The sequence below is a fragment of the Epinephelus fuscoguttatus genome, linkage group LG21 (assembly GCF_011397635.1).
Source record: "Epinephelus fuscoguttatus linkage group LG21, E.fuscoguttatus.final_Chr_v1".
NCBI lineage: Eukaryota > Metazoa > Chordata > Actinopteri > Perciformes > Serranidae > Epinephelus > Epinephelus fuscoguttatus.
The window spans coordinates 29,314,407-29,332,082 of NC_064772.1; positions in this window are offsets into that span (position 1 = coordinate 29,314,407).

The window sequence follows — 17,676 nt, forward strand, 5'->3', positions numbered from 1 at the left end:
ACAAACAGGCATCATTATTATACATATAAATAAAAGAATAATTATCTTGCACCGAACGACAGCGCAACAGAAATCATCCTCCTTAAGCTAAGCATTTGCTATTTTGGTGTGCTTCTTTTTTTCTTGTCAGTTTTGATAAGACACCAGCGGAATAGATTATGCTTTTCATGGGTCTCAGGGGTTTGGCTTGGCTCCTGTTAGAATTCATTTAGTCAGATAGCCTCTGTGGATTATCCCTGTTTTCAGAGGCCTGCATTTCTGACAGGTCATTATTGTACACCACACTGGGGCCTACTGCAGAGAGCACCACGTAGCGAGCCCCACCATGCATCCACAGCCCCGCACAGCAGTGTCTATGTACACACACACTATCAAACATGCCAGACAGGGGGTAAGAGATGCCCGCTCGTCTGATGTGCCGGTAGTTCAGCGGTGGACCTGATAGATCTCCTGCCCCGGCTCTCCATGATCATTACTGCTGTTTCATAGACCCAGGGCCAAGGAGAGGACTTACACCCACGTGTACACGCTGTGAGCAATGAGCAGAATGCTTGATGAATAGACCTGAAGCCTGCATTTAACTAATAGGAACCCTGTGTCAATATCAAAGGAGGAAAGAGGTGGGGGTGGAGGTTGACATCTCTGTCTTTCACACATATACACACACATACCGTCAGTACCCAGAGCCAGTGAAAGAGAAGCAGTAGCATATTGCTAAACATTTTTTTCTTAACAACAGGAACGCACTGGGATTTTAGTAGTTTGTTCTGTTGGTCAGTGCAGTGCAGCAAGATAGTGCAGCTTGGAGCAGCTCTGAAGCTTTCTGTAAATGAAACTTGGATGACTTTGCATAAAGTCTGGCACAACTTTTCCAATAGAAGTGAAGTTCCAAGTGCAACTAAAAATGTAATAAACTACAGTGATACAGCAGATATTGTGCAGACTTGTCCATTTTTCAAAAGAGGACAATACCATATTTTGACATATTTTTGGAAACAGCTTTGAGCTTCAACCCTCTGGGTGAGCATTTCCCTTCGCAGCAGTTAACCGATATTTGGAAGCAAGCATTACTGGGAGACGTGCTGTCTACTTTTGTGGTGCGCTACAGAGCGTCTATGAATACTGATACTGGGGATTTTATGACCCTGCCCTCCAGATGGGTGGACCTGTCCCTCCAGACCATCCTTTCTAGCATCAACCCCAAGTATCAACAGATGGCAACGTGGAAATAGTGGAAATAAACAATTTTTCAGCTATCTAATGCTGGCAGCCAGAATCAAACAACTATGAGCCACTGTCCATTTGATAATCTAAACAAAGAGCATGTTTTCTTGCAGCGGTCCTTCTTAAATGTGTAGTCGTTATCCGTAAATCTGACGCTTTACACTAAAATGAAAGCCCCAGTGTACGAAGAAACAGAGCGTTCTGTTTCTACATGTATTAACAAACGGTTAAGTTCATCACACATTTACTCTGCTTGGCGCTCCACTGCAGAGTGCCCACAGCGTGCTGTACAACTCCAAGAGTGCAAGGCTCTGGTACATTTCAACATCCAAGGCGAAGGCGAAACTTTTGATTTACTGGTCCATCTACATCCCAACCCTCACCTATGGTCATGAGCTCTGGGTAGTGACCAAAAGAATGAGATTACGGATACAAGCAGTGGAAATGAGTTCTAGACTCAGCCTTAGAGATAGGGTAAGGAGCTCAGACATCCGGAGGGAGCTCGGAGTAGAGCCGCTGCTCCTTAGCGTCAAAAGGGGTCAGTTGAGGTGTCCTGGGCACGTCCCACTAGTAGGAGGCCTCGGGGCAGACCTAGAACACGCTGGAGGGATTACATATCTCATCTGGCCTGGGAACACCTTGGGGTCCTCCAGGAGGAGCTGGAAACCACTGCTGGGGAGAGGGATGTCTGGCGGAGCTTTGCTTGGCCGGCTGCCCCCACAACCCGGCCCCGGATAAACAGATGAAAATGGGTGGATGGAAATTTGCAAATGGTCCAGTTTGAGCCAGAATGTGCTCCGGCGTTTCGAGGGAGTATTTCTGAATGCACCCAAAAATCTGTCATGATCAGGGAGATGCTAGCTAGCTAGTTGAAATGTTGACTACTCCCCCTACTGGGACAGATTTTATTTTAACATTTTTTTGACTGACTGGGGATTGTAAGACCATGAATGGCCAAACTAAAAACTTATTGACAGTTATCTCGCCCTCTTGAGCTCACGTAAGCGTATGTCTTAAACTGTGGGTTGAACCTTCATATATACATGTCTAAAATGCATGGTGGTGGAGGGTTTAGCATTGTTGCCTCACAACAAGAGGGTTCCATAATCCATGCATGTTCCCCCCATGTCGGCGTGGGTTTTCTGCGCGTACTCTGATTTCCTCCCACAGTCCAAAGACATGCAGGTTAGCTGGTGACTCGAAATTGGCCATAGGAGTGATTGTAAGCGTTAATTGTCATCTGTCTTTATGTGTCAGCCCTGTGATAGTCTGGTGACCTGTCCAGGGTGTTCCCTGCCTCTCGCCCGATGTCAGCTGGGATAGGCTCCAGCATCCCTGCGACCCCCAACATGAACAAATGAATGAATGTCCCTTTAAGTGAAGTTTGACACAAGCTGAAAACAAAGCCAACAATACCAAAGATATTCAGCAAAAATTAATTTCAACATAGTCAGACTTGAAAGACACTAAGCCGCCACACAGCCAAAAGACTTTGCAGAACGGTGAGGTAGAGAGAAACAAAGCACAGTATAACTGTGATCAGGACCACTGTCACTTCATGTTATCAATTTTAAGATTAATAATAAGAGATTAGATCATTTCCTTTCTGCAATGGCCATGAAAAACTGGATAATGGGGAAATGGAGGTGCAAATTTGATATACTGCAGATGCACTGATACTTGTCTTTCCCAACCGATCATCAAAAAGGTTATGACCATGTATAAATAACCATGTATGAGCAGGATAATATACAAGGGCGTGTGCATTAAAGTAAATTTCTACCATGTCATTGTCAGTGCTTCATAAGTGGATTATCCCTTAATTAATCATTATAATAGAGATAAAGGTCAAGCAAATATCCCCACAAATGATACGATAATACAATAATCATCAGATAAATAAATCCAGATTTGAAGTTAATGCTGATATAATATCCCCTAAATAATAATGTCTGATCCGTTATTAGTCTGTGATCTACTGAGTGCTCAGAGAGATCTTTGGTGGTGGATGATATCAGACGGTTTTCATAAAACGCTGCCTCTGAGAAATGGCTGTGTTGACTTTTCAGCATTGCAAAATAAAGCGCAATTACACTTGAAGAAACAGACAAGGGAGGGGGGCTTGCAATTCAGCCAAACACGACTCCACTTGACCTCTCGAGAGCCAAAATGATTGGGGTTTTGACAAAGACCTGACCTGGCTGTCTGACAGTTGACTGACAGACAGGCTTTACAGGAGAGTATGCTTGATCTTCCCAAACCGAGGCATGCTCAAGAACAACAGAAGATGTCTCATCGCTTCCCTGATGTAACGTGCAACTGGTCCTCCCCACAGAGTGTCTTGATTTGTCGGCTATACTGTAGATCCTAATTAATAAAACAGCAAAGAACCAGGATTTATGTGAAAGCTCAATGGGAGCGTGTACACGTAAGGTCTTTCAATCTGCCCTGGTGGTATTACTAAATGACCCGACTCCCATTAAGGAGCATTAGGAGAGAATGTCCAGAGCTGCACGCAGCTAATATTCACAGCTAATTAGTGAGTGTTGGCTGACTGTCTATCAAAACCGTGACAATAGAGCAGAATTACAAAGAGCTGCCATGGGAATGAGAGGATATCTAGATAGGATTAATGTAAACAAGTGAGAAATTGTTGATGATGAGGTTCCTGGCTGCTGAGGGACCGGTCCATGACAGTGCAGTGCAAAGAATTAAGCAGTTAGAAACTACATTGCCCCATTGCAAATTGTGTCACAGAGTAAACATCCAGGAACCGAGGTGCCTGTTGAATGTTGAAGTGAGTCCGGACAGACAACCAGAGAGGCTCACTCTGCAAGGTCACTGTTTCCGAACTTTCCTGGTAATTATTCTTGATACAAGGATTAATATCTAATTCAAGGCGCAGGCCTGGGTGGCTCTTTTGTTATTAACTTTGCTACAGTGGGGAAACCTTTCAGGATTATTTCAATTCAGTGATTACTTTTGGCCTAGCAGCTGATTGCAAACTGTGCTGGTAGGTTTACTCACCGCATTGATTTCTTTGCCAATATTAAGGGTAGAGCTCCCAAGACATATCACCCTGCTCTCTCTGCTGTACTCTCTGTAAATCTTATTAGAGATGGAAGCTGATGGAAGCCCCTTCCCTGCACGATACTGAGAAAGAGCGCAAGGTTAAAAGAAGAGACGAGTTCAACTGAGGTTGAAAAGATGCTGTCTTCAACTTGCTTCTGCCATAACATGGAGTAATGCCTGCACACACTGACTCTAACAAGTATGAAGATCTTTTTCAGATGATTAAAGGTCCAGTGTGCAAGATTCAGGGGGATATATTGGCAGAAATGGAATATAGTAAGTATGTTTTCTTTGGTGTATATTCACCTGAAAACATGCCATGTTTCTACAGCAGCCCAGAACAGACAAACCAAACACTGGCTCTACATAGGGCCGTTTGCACTCTCGCATCAGCCACCGTAGCTAGCAGCTCCTCAGAGGCGAGAACGTTGGAAAAACACATAATTTTATTGTGTGCCTACTTTATTTTTGTCATTTAAGTTTTCTATTGAGGTTTTTCTATTTGAAGACCATCAGCACAAAAAGCAAATAGATAAACAAATAGATAAACACAAACAGCACAGACTAAACAAAAGGACATCTCTGTAGCGTTCATAACATTAATGATTCAAAAGTCCATCAGCACTAATCCTAATATTTTCAGGTGACCTATTTTACACATCAAGCCTGGAAACAAACAAACAAACAAACAGATGTGCGTTTATGTAGGCTGGTGTGAAAGCTGTCAGTCGAACCCTGCTGTGGACCAAACAACCGAACCGAGACAACTCAAAAAGGCGGTCCTCGGTTAGCTTCCTAATGTACTCTGGTGTGGTTCGTTTGGGGTGCGAAAGAAACCGAACCAACCACAGGATTTTATGACAGCGTAAACAACTAAACTAATAACAAACCCATCTGCTGATCATGAAATCTATCTCATAACTGATCCTGATAACACATGCATGTCAGTGTGAGTATTTCTTTCATTAACAAGCTGATAAAATCGCCATCAATGTATCCGACTCTGTGTACTTTGTCTGTTCACGAAGTCCATTAAAAAGTGTGTGACAGTGATCCCACAGTATGAAGCCCCGAATCATTACTGTACACAATGTCTTCTTTTCATCCTGTCTCTATGTTCGTCATTATTTGTAACATGCAATTGATTTGCAGTCTAATAATAGCCTACTTATAATGCTTACAATCAGTAATTTCTCTATGAGCTCTTTGTGAAACCAAAGAACATCAATATAAACTTTCTGCTGCATTAATGTTTGTCAGTCACCAGAATTGAATTTCCCCACATGGGTCCTGATGATGCAGGATGACAAATGCCAAAGCTGTCCAATCAGCGAGTTACATGTCACTCGGTAGAACTTCATGTTTACTGCTCTGTTGCAAAAAGTCAGTTTGAACAGGAATCAAACCAGAACTAAAATGCAACAATGCATCTTTTTTTTTTCCTCTGGTGCGACCAAATGAACTGAACTTCAGGTGTGAAAGCACCCTTAGTTGCCATATCTGCTTGATGTGTAATTAGGCAACTGTTTGCTAACCCACCAGCCATAAAAACTACACAAGCTGCTTTTATGTGGAGGTCCTGTATGTCAGCTTGTTTTGATGTTTTTCTGCCCCCTAGTGGCCAAAAGCTGCTTCATGCAGCTGTAATAATATGTCCCAGTTCCTGTTGAGTAACAGCACCCCTGCACAGAGGATATGTTTGTGCTCTTTACACTTTTTTCTATAATTATAGGCTGTAGGTTGGACTTTAACTACAACAAGCCAAGGACAGGATGCAAAATGTGATATAGTCCACACACACAATTGCTGAGTCAGGTCCCTGTTGGGTCTTAGCTAATGATACCAGCTCATGGTAGATGGATAGCCAGGCGGTGTCTCACTGCAGAGGCGAAGGCCAGCTTGGCCATATTGCAAGCACAACAGTGTCGCCATAGCACTGTTTGGCATGCTGCTCGGCCTCTGCACGTTAGTCACATAGAGTCACCCGGGGAATACTTTCTACCTCTACTGATCACCGGCCTGCACCTCCTGGCCCTGAGAAATCAACAGCCAGGATTTATAGATTTACCTTAGATTGGCTGTCCCGCATTTGTACCCCCATAAATACTTTTACAGCTTTGCTAATGCCACTGTTGGGAATAAACAAGGTTACGGCGGACAAGATGAGGCTGAGATTTAGTTGGCAACTCGGACAGCACAGGGCAGAGCGTTGAGAAAGGAGGTGTAATGTCAGAAAAGGGAGGAAGGAACTCGCATTGGGGATGAGCTCTTTATAGCAAAGCAGGGTGTACTTTTACATACCGACACAGGCTTTACAAGCCTATGCAATAACCGACAAACATCTTGTGCTCTCGCCATTTCCACTGCATAACTTGTGAAATGTTATCTCCTCCTCTGAAAAAGCCGAACCATTAACAGCTCAAGTGGGAAAGCTTGATTATTTTTTCTGTCACTCTGTATGTACCAAATAAATTCCATCCATAAGGCTCCGATATGCAATTAAGATTAATAAATAAACCTCCTGGCTTAAATAAAAGTGATGACCTTGGTTGTAATTCTTATCAAAGACATTATAGATTAATTATTCAAGCACATTACTTCACTTCAGTTTTAAATGCTACTCATTCAGACAACTTCATGAAACTTGCAAGGTTTAAAAGCATAAAATATGCATGGTCAAGCCATCACTCTCTTCATAATGAATAAGCATACCTTGGAATTGACACATTTGCTCTCGGAAAGACTTGTAAGACTGAGGACCATACATCTACTCTGGAGTTGACTAAGCACTGTGCGTCTTCACACTATTTGCTCCTTCACAGTCAGCAAAAGCTCACAGTTCAGTTGGTCCAGGCAGAAAGAGAATTCGGTGAGGGGCATTAATTGTTTATACTGGGTCCATTTCAAATAGAGGTCAGATAGAGGGGGAAAAGTGACAGACATCTTGCTGTCTGCCTAAATTTAATTTTGCCTCGTTGAGATAAAACTTTATGAACTGCAAAAATAACTACATAAAGAAAACCACCATAAATGTCTCAGCAAGCCACCGACGCAGCTGCAAAGCACTATGGTACATTTATGCTCTAATATCATAACTGAGGAATATAAAAGCATGTCTCGGGAAACGTTAAGGTCTGTTGTTGATTCTGTGTCAGTAACCTCAAATGAACTGTATTAGTGGATAAATATTCATCATTTAAAGGTGAACATACACAGAGGCTTTCTATTTATTGATGTCTGCGTGTGGCTGGAAGGCCCGTGGGGTCAAGGGGATTTAAAGCATTTCAATAAAATGCACTTTGATTACTTCTTAGCTCGCAGCGTACATGTGACATAATCTATCTACCTCGGGCTGAATTTTTTATTCTCACATCATCTGACTGTGCTGACTGTAGTTGAGTCATTAAAGGAACAGTGTGGAAGATTTAGGGGAGTTTAGTGCCATCTAGTGGTGAGGATCGCAGACTGCAACCAGCTGAAAATGGTGGTGAAGATTCTCAGTCATCCAGGGCATGGTAATTGTAAGTGCTATGTCGTAGGCAACTGGACGTGCTTGAGTTTCTTGAAGACGTTTCACCTCTCACCCAAGAGGCTTCTTCACTTCTAATGGACTGATGCGGAGTCGCAGGCTACGATATAGCACTTAGGATTACCAGCAAAAAACTTTTCTTGTGCTGTGTCTCAAATCGTGTACTTCTGTACTTACACTGAGTGCGTAAGTGCATTCACACTGAGAAGTATGGAAAAATGCAGTGCACTATGAGTACCCGGATGGTGCACTCAAAACGGTCAAGAAGTTGAGTGTGGAACTATGGACACTTCTCGCCCTCAATGGTCGCCATCTTGGCTACGAAGCGAAGGGGAGGGACCACTTTGCAAACTGGAAATGGCGGCTGAGGACTGTGCGACCGTGAGCGTCACTGCATTGTACAAATACATGTGTTTTTTGCACTAAGCACCACTATGCTGTTGTCAGGTATAAGCCAGCAGTATGCTTACTGGGTTCATTTAGCAGTCTGTAATGATTTGGAACCGCGAAGGATAACATGAATGCTAATGCTAGTTTGCTAACTAGCTAACAGCTGCGGTCGTCATTTCCGGTAAGTGCACAATGGCCGTGTTTGGTTTGAGACAACACTACCCTGTCGAAATCCGCGCACTACGCCAGTAAGTACGTAGTGCACATAGTATACTACATGGAAGTGTACTAACGGAAGTGTGTGATTTGAGACATAGCACTGCTTTAAATTCCCTCAGTGTTCATTGCTCAGGAGGTTTTAATTATCCACAGAGGTCTCTTCCTCTCCAAAATAAATGGACCAGGTGATTTAAACCGGTATAAACACTGAATAAAGCAGTTTCACCTTAAAAAGTATTCCTATGGCACTGTTTGGCATGTCGGAGACAGGCTGCTAACCCCAGCACCTGCTAATCTATGCTCAGCTATTTTTCTCTGATAGATGATCAAGACATTCAGGAGGTTTCTACCAGGAGCAAAATTATCCACAGAGTTCTCCCCCTCTGCAAAACCAACATACGCAGTGATTTAAACCAGTGATAACACAAATTAAAGCAGTTTCACATTAAAAAAGAGGGGCTGCTAACTAGCGCAAATAGTGCCAGTGTTTGGTTTGTCTGTTCTGGGCTACTGTAGAAACATGGCTGGTGCAGCATGTTTATGTCCATAAACAAGGACCTGCTCCCTGTGTAGATATAACCGCTTCATTCTAAGGTAACAAAAACAAGATTCTTATTTCCAGGCGATTATATCATATTAAATTACTGCCAATATATCCTCCTAAATCCTTCACACTAAACCTTTAAATGTCATGACCTTGTAGATCAGGTTGGATTCTAAGAAACAATTAGACCTTAAGTTATCTGCGCCACAACAAATAAAGTAGGAGTTTGTCTTTAACTAGGAAGCAGCAACAACCATCTAAATTGCCTGGAATGCTTAAACACAAACTGTGAGCACTCACTGCAGGTTGGCAGTGTTCATTTATTTACTGTACACACCGGTGGGGTACACGAAGAGAGCAGCGATGGCTGCCGGGGAAGAGGCAGATGGCAAATTGAGGGTTATTACATCCTGTGCTTAAAAAAGGAAGGTGCAAAGAAAAGATGACATATCCACCATCAAACAAAGAGACAAGATGGAAAGCTTAAAGCTATAGGAATTTGTTACTTCCTGCTCATGCTGTAGGTGGTAGTTTTGTCTGTGCCTTACCATCAGCTCAAAGAAATACCTTCAACAACTGCTCATCATGTGCATCCCTGCTGTTCTTTTACCTTGTGTTTCCTTTTTTTATTGTTGCAGATTTTATAACAAGGTAGCATGGAGATGTATTTTTCACCAGACTGGAGCAAAGTCAAGTTGGGAGGTTGCACAGATATTTTGGGAAGTCACTGCCAATGCAAAAAAGAGTGTAAAGGTATAAAAAGCAGGTTGTTGGCTTTTTTTTTCTGGCATCTGCCCTCTGTGTACCTGTAGGAAGATCCACCTCTGCAGATAAATCTGCTACACACTGTAGTGGGTTAAAAATGATGATTGTACGAGTCTATACATTTCTTTTTTTAGTATACCTTTAATTTAAGGCTAAAATATTAGGTCCAGGGTCAGATGACTTTGGGAGCAGATGTGGAAAAGTGAAAGAAAAGTTGCCAAAGGAAGAGAAAACATTGTGCTTGGCGTGAAGTGTGCCAAGGGAGATGGTGCCAGATTTGAACAAGATATACTACATCTCCATTAAACTGCCCTGCTCACTATTGATTGGTTAAAACTGTTTGCTATATAACAAACTGAGCAAAGCCTCTGCTCTCCCCTATTTGCTTAGATATATATGCAAATCAAGTTGTGGCCCACGAGAGGCCTGTGCTCCCCAACAGCTCCAGCCTATCACTCCCTGCAAGTGAACTCTACACGCTGCATTAATCACTAGCATTAATTCACCGGGGGCAGGCAACCTCTGTGTCTCAGCTTTCCACCTTGATTTAGAGTCAAATTTTGGAAGCCTTTTGTTTTGTTTATTTTAGGGTTAAACAAGTCTGTTTCTTTTGGTTTATTTGCTATTTCAGTTATTGTTTTCCCAATCCCACTGGTGGCTACACCATGGGCAGACTGTGTGACAATGGGCCCCTGGGCACAGATATGCAAAGGACCCCACCAACTCTCCTACTTAGCAGCAGGACACACAGATTTTGTGGTGGTTTTGCCCATTTTTCTAGTTCCTCTAGTGACTCTTTGCACTTCCTTTGCATCTCTTTGTGATCTTTTTGTTTCTCTTTGAGGTCATTTTGAGTCTCTTCCTGGTTGGCACTTTTTAAGCAGGATTTATACTTCTGCGTTAAATTTATGCCGTACCCTAAGCCATTGCCTGATGTGCCCCTTCCCAGAAATGTAACTACACTTTGCTGTTTCGCAGCCCTCCTGTCTATTTTTGTAAGCTGAAACCATTTCCCTCAGTGGAAACAAAGCTTTTATTTTCTTAATTTCACAGATAAGAAACAATAAACTGTGAAGACAATAAAGCCTCCACAAAAATAGCATTTTAAGTCTTGTGTGTGATTTATCCTGGCTTCATATGAGCAGAGGAAATCTCCGCTAGCAGCTAGGCTAATTTATACAATGTAAAACGCCATAGGCTTGTGCTAGTAACATTAGCATGTTGTATTTGTTTGGAAAACGTGTTAAGTGTAAGGCAGTTGTTTTGTCAGTGAACCTTGTGAGTTGTAATGGAGCCAAATTATGTAACGTTACCTTTGTTAAATGTTGCTGTTGTCCCTGGCTTCATATGAGTAGAGGAAAAGTTTGATAGCTGCTAGGCTAATTTATACAATGTAAAATGCCATAGAATTGTGCTAATAACGTTAGCATGTTGTATTTGTGGGGACAGTGTGTCCAGATAAAGCCATGTTTAATGTGTGTTTTGAATCAACTAAACTTTACAGCACTTCACAGAAACCCCAAAGCTGAGGTGTAACTGCAGAGTGACACAGACACACCACCACACATGTATAAATGCTCACGTTGGTGTAGGCTCTGCATAGAGCTGACACACCACCAGTATAAATCCTTCTTTAACTTCACATTTTGCAAGTGAAGGCCAGGAGGGCCCCTGACACTTTGGGCCCCTGAGCCTGTGCCCAGTAGGCCCGTTCAGTGCTGTGTAAAAGGTTAATATGTGTTTTCATGGTAGTAAAATGATCAAGGGTTAAAGTATCTACTAGCTTTCTACAAAAGAAAACATGTGATGCTGGTTTTAATGGCTTTCTTTAAATTCAAACTGATTAATATCTAACAAATAAAGCCCATTAAGCTGCATGTTAAAACAGGGATTTAAAAAAAAAAAGTCACATCCATTAGTTGCTTGAATGTGTCGCTGGCACAAACATTAAGTAATAGAAAATCACTCCTTTGCTTAAAATCTTCTGGCTGAGCCAAATATATGAGCCAAATTACTAACAGATTTGATAAACAATATAAATATTACTCAGGTAAATAAAACCTCTTTAAAGTCTAGTAGTCTTTCACATGAGATCTACTAAAAACAAACAGAATGTTGATAAATGTTGAAAATAAAAACCTGATCGCCCTCATGAATCTTCATAAACACAGTAAATTTCAGTTTCACAATAATTAAAATTTTAGCCAGCTGAATTCTAAAATTCTGGCGTTTACAATCTCTGTGGGACACAACGCTACCCTGACGTTCTTATGTACACACTCCACGTACATGTTCACAGGCTTGTACCTTATTCATCAAAGAACCAGATGTTTCCTAATGCACTTAATCTTTTGTATCGATGATTCAGGCGTTCTGTTACGGGGGATTAGGTCTCCGAGCAGAATCCTTCTTTGAAAGCCCCTTGAAAGCAGTACTGTTTCCACTAAATCTAAATGCATAACCAGTGGGCGATTTGAGGGGGGACACCATCATCCTTGTTAGCAAAATGACCAAAATGCACCCCCCTTGATAATCTGCCACTGCTCTCTGTGCCTCAGGTCTGTACCAAGATCCTTTGTGAACCCAAACTGACACTGGTTACCTGTTGCTTTTAGAGTTGATTTTAAGATTTTATCGATTACTCACAGAGCCCTGAGAGACCTTTAAGTTATACAACAGATCTTTTATGTTCCTCTTCGCACCCTGAGATCCTCAGCTGCATCTTTTCTTGTTGTTCTGAAGTCTAGATTAATTCACAAAGGTGACAGAGTCTTTGCAGTCAGAGCTCCACACCTTTGGAATAACCTGCCTGAGGAGATCTGGTTGCAAACTCAGCAACTTAATTATCATTATTATTATCATTTGAATTAAGGTCAGACAGACTTTTTCATGTTCATTCTTCCTACAGAGAGTTCAAAATCATATATTGTCTCATTATATGTTCCAAGGCCATGGCAATTAAGCGGCAATGTGAAGCGCCAAAGCAAATTTTGAGCAAACATACCCACTCAAATCCCTCCTGAGGATAAACTATTTCAAATCAATCAATCATCACACAATACAAGGTGCAGCTCCTGTGAAATGCCACTGAACCACTCATGACATATCGTGTAGATGACCTGGCATAAACTCTTACTGTGTGAATATGTGGTGCGTGTGACCTGATATAAACTTAGTATCCTGACGTGACCTCAGCTAAATGATTCTGGCCCCAAGTAGCTTAAGAGATGGGAAATACCTGTTAATGTGTATTTGAAAACTGTAGGTGTGTCAGCTGATACGGCTTGTTTGTTGGACACTATAAGTTGTCATGATGTTTTGAGTCTCTTCTTTCAACAACAGACACAAGGTAGACATAACCAGTCACTATATAAAGATTATGTACCTAAAGGTTTATTTTGCAATAATGACCCACTTGCTTAAGCAGCGGTCTGTTATTCAGAAATAACAGAATCAAGTATTCAATAATGTGCTGTAATAAAAATAGTCAGATTCCTGATGCAAAGTGTCTCCAACTGAACCTTTGTTCCCTGATATGACAAAGCAATGCTCTGCCAACACAGCTACACCCCAAGCAGCGCAGCAAACATGCTCACAGTAACTGCGTCTGCAGTGGCATGGGAAACGGACTGACTGACAGACAGAGGTATGTGTTGCTGCTGCATTAGTATTCAATTCCAGTAAAAACAGAAGCTTGCATTGCACCGGGCCCCACAAAACCTTGACAATGCAGCACAGGAGCCCACAGGTAAATTCAGACATCGATGTCGTCATTGTAGGTGTCTGGAGAAACCTCGTGGCCCGGGGCATGTTTATGTTGCCTCAAGTGTTTCTAGCATTTTCTTTTAAATGTTTAAAAAGGATTATGAGTAAACATCACACTGAATTTGTACAAGCAGTGTGCAGCACAGAGACAGACGTGAAGGTTAATTCATAGAGTGACCGGAAAAATAGGCCACGTGTTTAATGTCCAGCACTACATGTACCCAGCAGTCCATGCACCTGGTTGAACCCAGAATAAGAAACATATTATCATGATATTACTTCTGGGTACCTGCAGTATTAAACAGAGACGGAGGCTGTGCAGAGGAAAGGCAGAACATACATCTTTATCTGCGTCCACTTACAAAAGGTTATCTTTCATATTGCTCAAATGTTAGCTGATAAATGTCCTGGTAACTCTCAATATTTCCACTGCGGGTGGCACATTTGTCATCGTTGAGATGGCGGGCAGAGTAGGGCACAGATGGGAACTCCTCCCTCACGCTGGCGTTGACGTACGAGCTGCAGGTCGAACCAGACGAGCACATGTGATTGATAACGCCGTGTGCCTGGATCTCAACCAGAGAGAGGCTGAACTCATGAGCAGGGCTGCTGGGACTTAATGAACTACAACAGATTTTTATAGAAAAGTTAAACAAAAGTTAAATCGGGGGGGATGCGATGGATCTCATATGCGCTGTGATGTGACATTTTTCACAAACCTGAATCACAATGCCTGTTTATGGAGACTGTAAATCAATGGATTAAAGTTGCATCTAAACAGCTTCATTAAAAGGGGTTTTTGTCTAAGACACACATGATATGCTTTTGGCTCTTATTTTGCAATTAAAGGAAGCACAGATAATTGTTTAATTATGGTGATTAGCCCTGGAGGATATCACAATCACACCCCATTAACCCACCATTGTTGCATGTGCAGATTAAAGTGCTGCTAAATCAACTAGTAGCTACGGAGTCACTGTGCTCTCATATAAAGGGCGAATCTGATGAAACATGGCTCCAGTATGTGATGCAAACTGTCAACGTTCTTGATTCACGCGATCGTGTGTGCAGATGTGCTCTGCAGTGACAGATCTGAATCACAGACGAGAGGAAGGAGGAATCTTCAGTAAATTTTAAATGAGCAAACAATCAGCGGTTAAATTGAATCAATTAAATGGAGGTTTTTGCAGTGCCGTCTTCAAAAGGAGACCAACTTTCTTTTAAACACATCCCCCCTACTGTCAAATCTGAGCAGAGACATGTGTAACAACAAAGGCTACATGACAAGAGCTGTGATGATATTCCTGGTTAGCCACAGAGCACCATGTGCCTTATGGCTTGTCAGTTAATTAGAGTAGCCTGTGGTATCATAGCCGCTCTCTGAATTATTTCAGGGCAGCAATATCATTGGCATATTGTGATTCAGAGGGATTCAGAATGCAGCAGCGAGTTTGGGTTTGGAGCCACAGGGTCTCTGAGTTTAAACAACACTAAAATTTGAGTGGAATTTAGTCAAACTGGGAAAAAAGATGAGGTTTAGAGAGGGAGACAACTGCATTGTGACAGATAAAATAAATCATTAGATATCATATTTGGGAAATGTGGAGCTTTAAATTGTCTTTGAAATGAAAGTAGGTTGTCTCAAAGTCTTCCTCTTACAGTTTCACAAAGACTATCTGTACTTTAAATGCAACATTGGGTGAAAAAATTGGAAATGTTCAAATGTCATTTTTGTTTCAGTCTCAGTTTTCATTTCTTTCTTTTTTTTTTTTAATTTCTAGAGCAGCATTACAAGAGAGCAAAGTGGTTGCACACATCAACACGTGACTGGACTGGCAATCGATAACGTGAATTAGGAAACTTGAAAACTCTAAAACACAAAGGCCAATGTATCAAGTATTTACAGAACAATTTAGTAGGGATGCTAATCGCCAGAGGACTCCCAATATGACATTATCACAATACAATATTCTTGCAATATTGTGATATGCTGAGTGTTGCGATGCAATATATTGATATATATCACGATTTATTACATTTTTTCCAACTGCAAATTATTTCCCCAAACGAAAACTTTTTTTAACATCAGTTTTACCTCATCAGATAAAGTTGTCAGCCTGTTCACCAACTTAAATCATTTTCATTGCAGCTAAATGTGACACAGAGCAGACAGACTGACGAACACTGTCATAAAACCTGTCAGAAAAGCTGCATACACCTGACAGACTGAACTGTGGGCAGAGTTAACACCCTCTGGCCAGATTAAGAGTGTGAGTGAAACACTTCACATGCAGGTATCTCGCTAACTTAATGGCAACACCCATGTTAGAAGCGTTGTCTTTTATATTCTTGTGCTGCATTTTGCAGGAGGTCTGTGATGTTTGCTCCGCTGTGACCTTCGTGTTCTGCTCTAGTTTGGAGAACGTGAGACAGCAGTCTCCAGTCCTCTGTCAGATGATGTGCCGTTATAGTCACATATGAATCCACCAAAACTGTGAAGTGCAGATGCTACAAGTTAACGCCACCCTTCCTGCTGGACTCAAATATTCCTCAACTTTATGCTTCACTTCTCTGTAGAGTTTGTGTACAGCTGTCGGTGATAAAACGTTATGTAGCTGGGTTCACGTGTTTTTAGCATGTAACGACAGCCTTCGTTTTCAGCAACGCTGTATGGACACAGATCTTTCTTAGGTGACAGACTGTGTTCTTTTCTTTCTTTTTCTTTGCTCTCTCAGAGTTGGATGGTAGTTTTGTTGAGCTAAGTGTGTCCAGTGATGGCTGACTTTTCAGTGGAGCCAGTTTAGCATTAGCTTGGCTGTCAGCGGCTAACGCTATCACTGGATGGTGGAGTGTGAGATGAGCCCTCATGTTCATAGTATTCCTGGAGTATTCTCATATGATACTGCTTCCAAATCATGTGTCATATCCAAGTCCATCTTTCAAATAAGTTAAGACGTTTGTTTTAAATGCTGGTGGCACATTTCTGATTTCTTTCTGCGATGCCTCCATCTTTGTTTCGATGAACTTCTGCCAAATGCTGTTAACTGAGACCTCTGCTGACCTCACCAGGAAAGAAAACATCAGCACCCTCTAGTGGACTGAAAGAGCAACTGATTTAATTATTCTAGTAGCAAAAGTTGTATTAAAGTGCATGTTTGCAAAAACTATATATATATATAGACACGAGATCCATACTTGGCGTCTGTGTATCAATACAAAATTGCGACACAAAATATCGCCATTGATTTTTCTCTCCCACCCCTGTGATTTAGTAACAGCTGGAAAAGCAAGCTAATAAATGATGCTGGTCCTTTATCATTTACAGCAGGTGAACACTATGTATCAGTGCTGTACTTTAACAAAACATTTTCTACTGTGTATTTTTGAGATTTTTAAGAGCAACCACAACGTAAGAACACCCTCACACCAGCTGCAGTGTGTGTTACTGTCATGTTTGTGTTCAACTTAATAAAATCTACATCTCTTTAACTTAGTACTGTCAGCGTACTAGTAATCTCCATCCCTTCTATTTTTAGATACCGGCACTGAGTTTCTCTGATGCTCACATTTCTGTTACCTCCTGCAGGCAAACAGATCTTTTTTGGCTCTGGCTAAAATATGACATGCTAATGTTGCCACTGGAAGGACCAGATGCAAAATAAAAACGTGGGTCTGCCTTTATGTCTGTTGTCAAACCATCAAAGTGCTGTAAAACGGAATCAAACCCCACTGTGTTTGGCCAGACGCTCACCACAGCAATTTTTATGTTTTCCCGCTTTAGACGTCTTGAAGATCAGACATCTCAAACTTTAATTTAGCTGAGATTGACATGCACCCGGTACACTCCCAGTATTGCTTACACCAAAAGAGGACAAAAACCAATTTGATTTCCAAATCTTCAGTTATGATGGCTGCTGAGGGGAGAAGTTCACCCTCCAAGGTTTACTCTCTATAATCACACAGATGGGGCCAGCCAGGGATTGTAAAGGTAAGCTAACCCAGTCCCAGCAATTTCCCACAGACTGCAGTCTGTTTGGTTTGTTTGCTGTCTCCTCAGGACTGTGGTTTTTCCACTGTGTTGACAGCCTACCATCTGCTGCAGAGCCAATCTAGATCTCATATACCTTCGCCAGTCTGTGTTTACTCCGCTGCCAGGACTTTAAGTTTG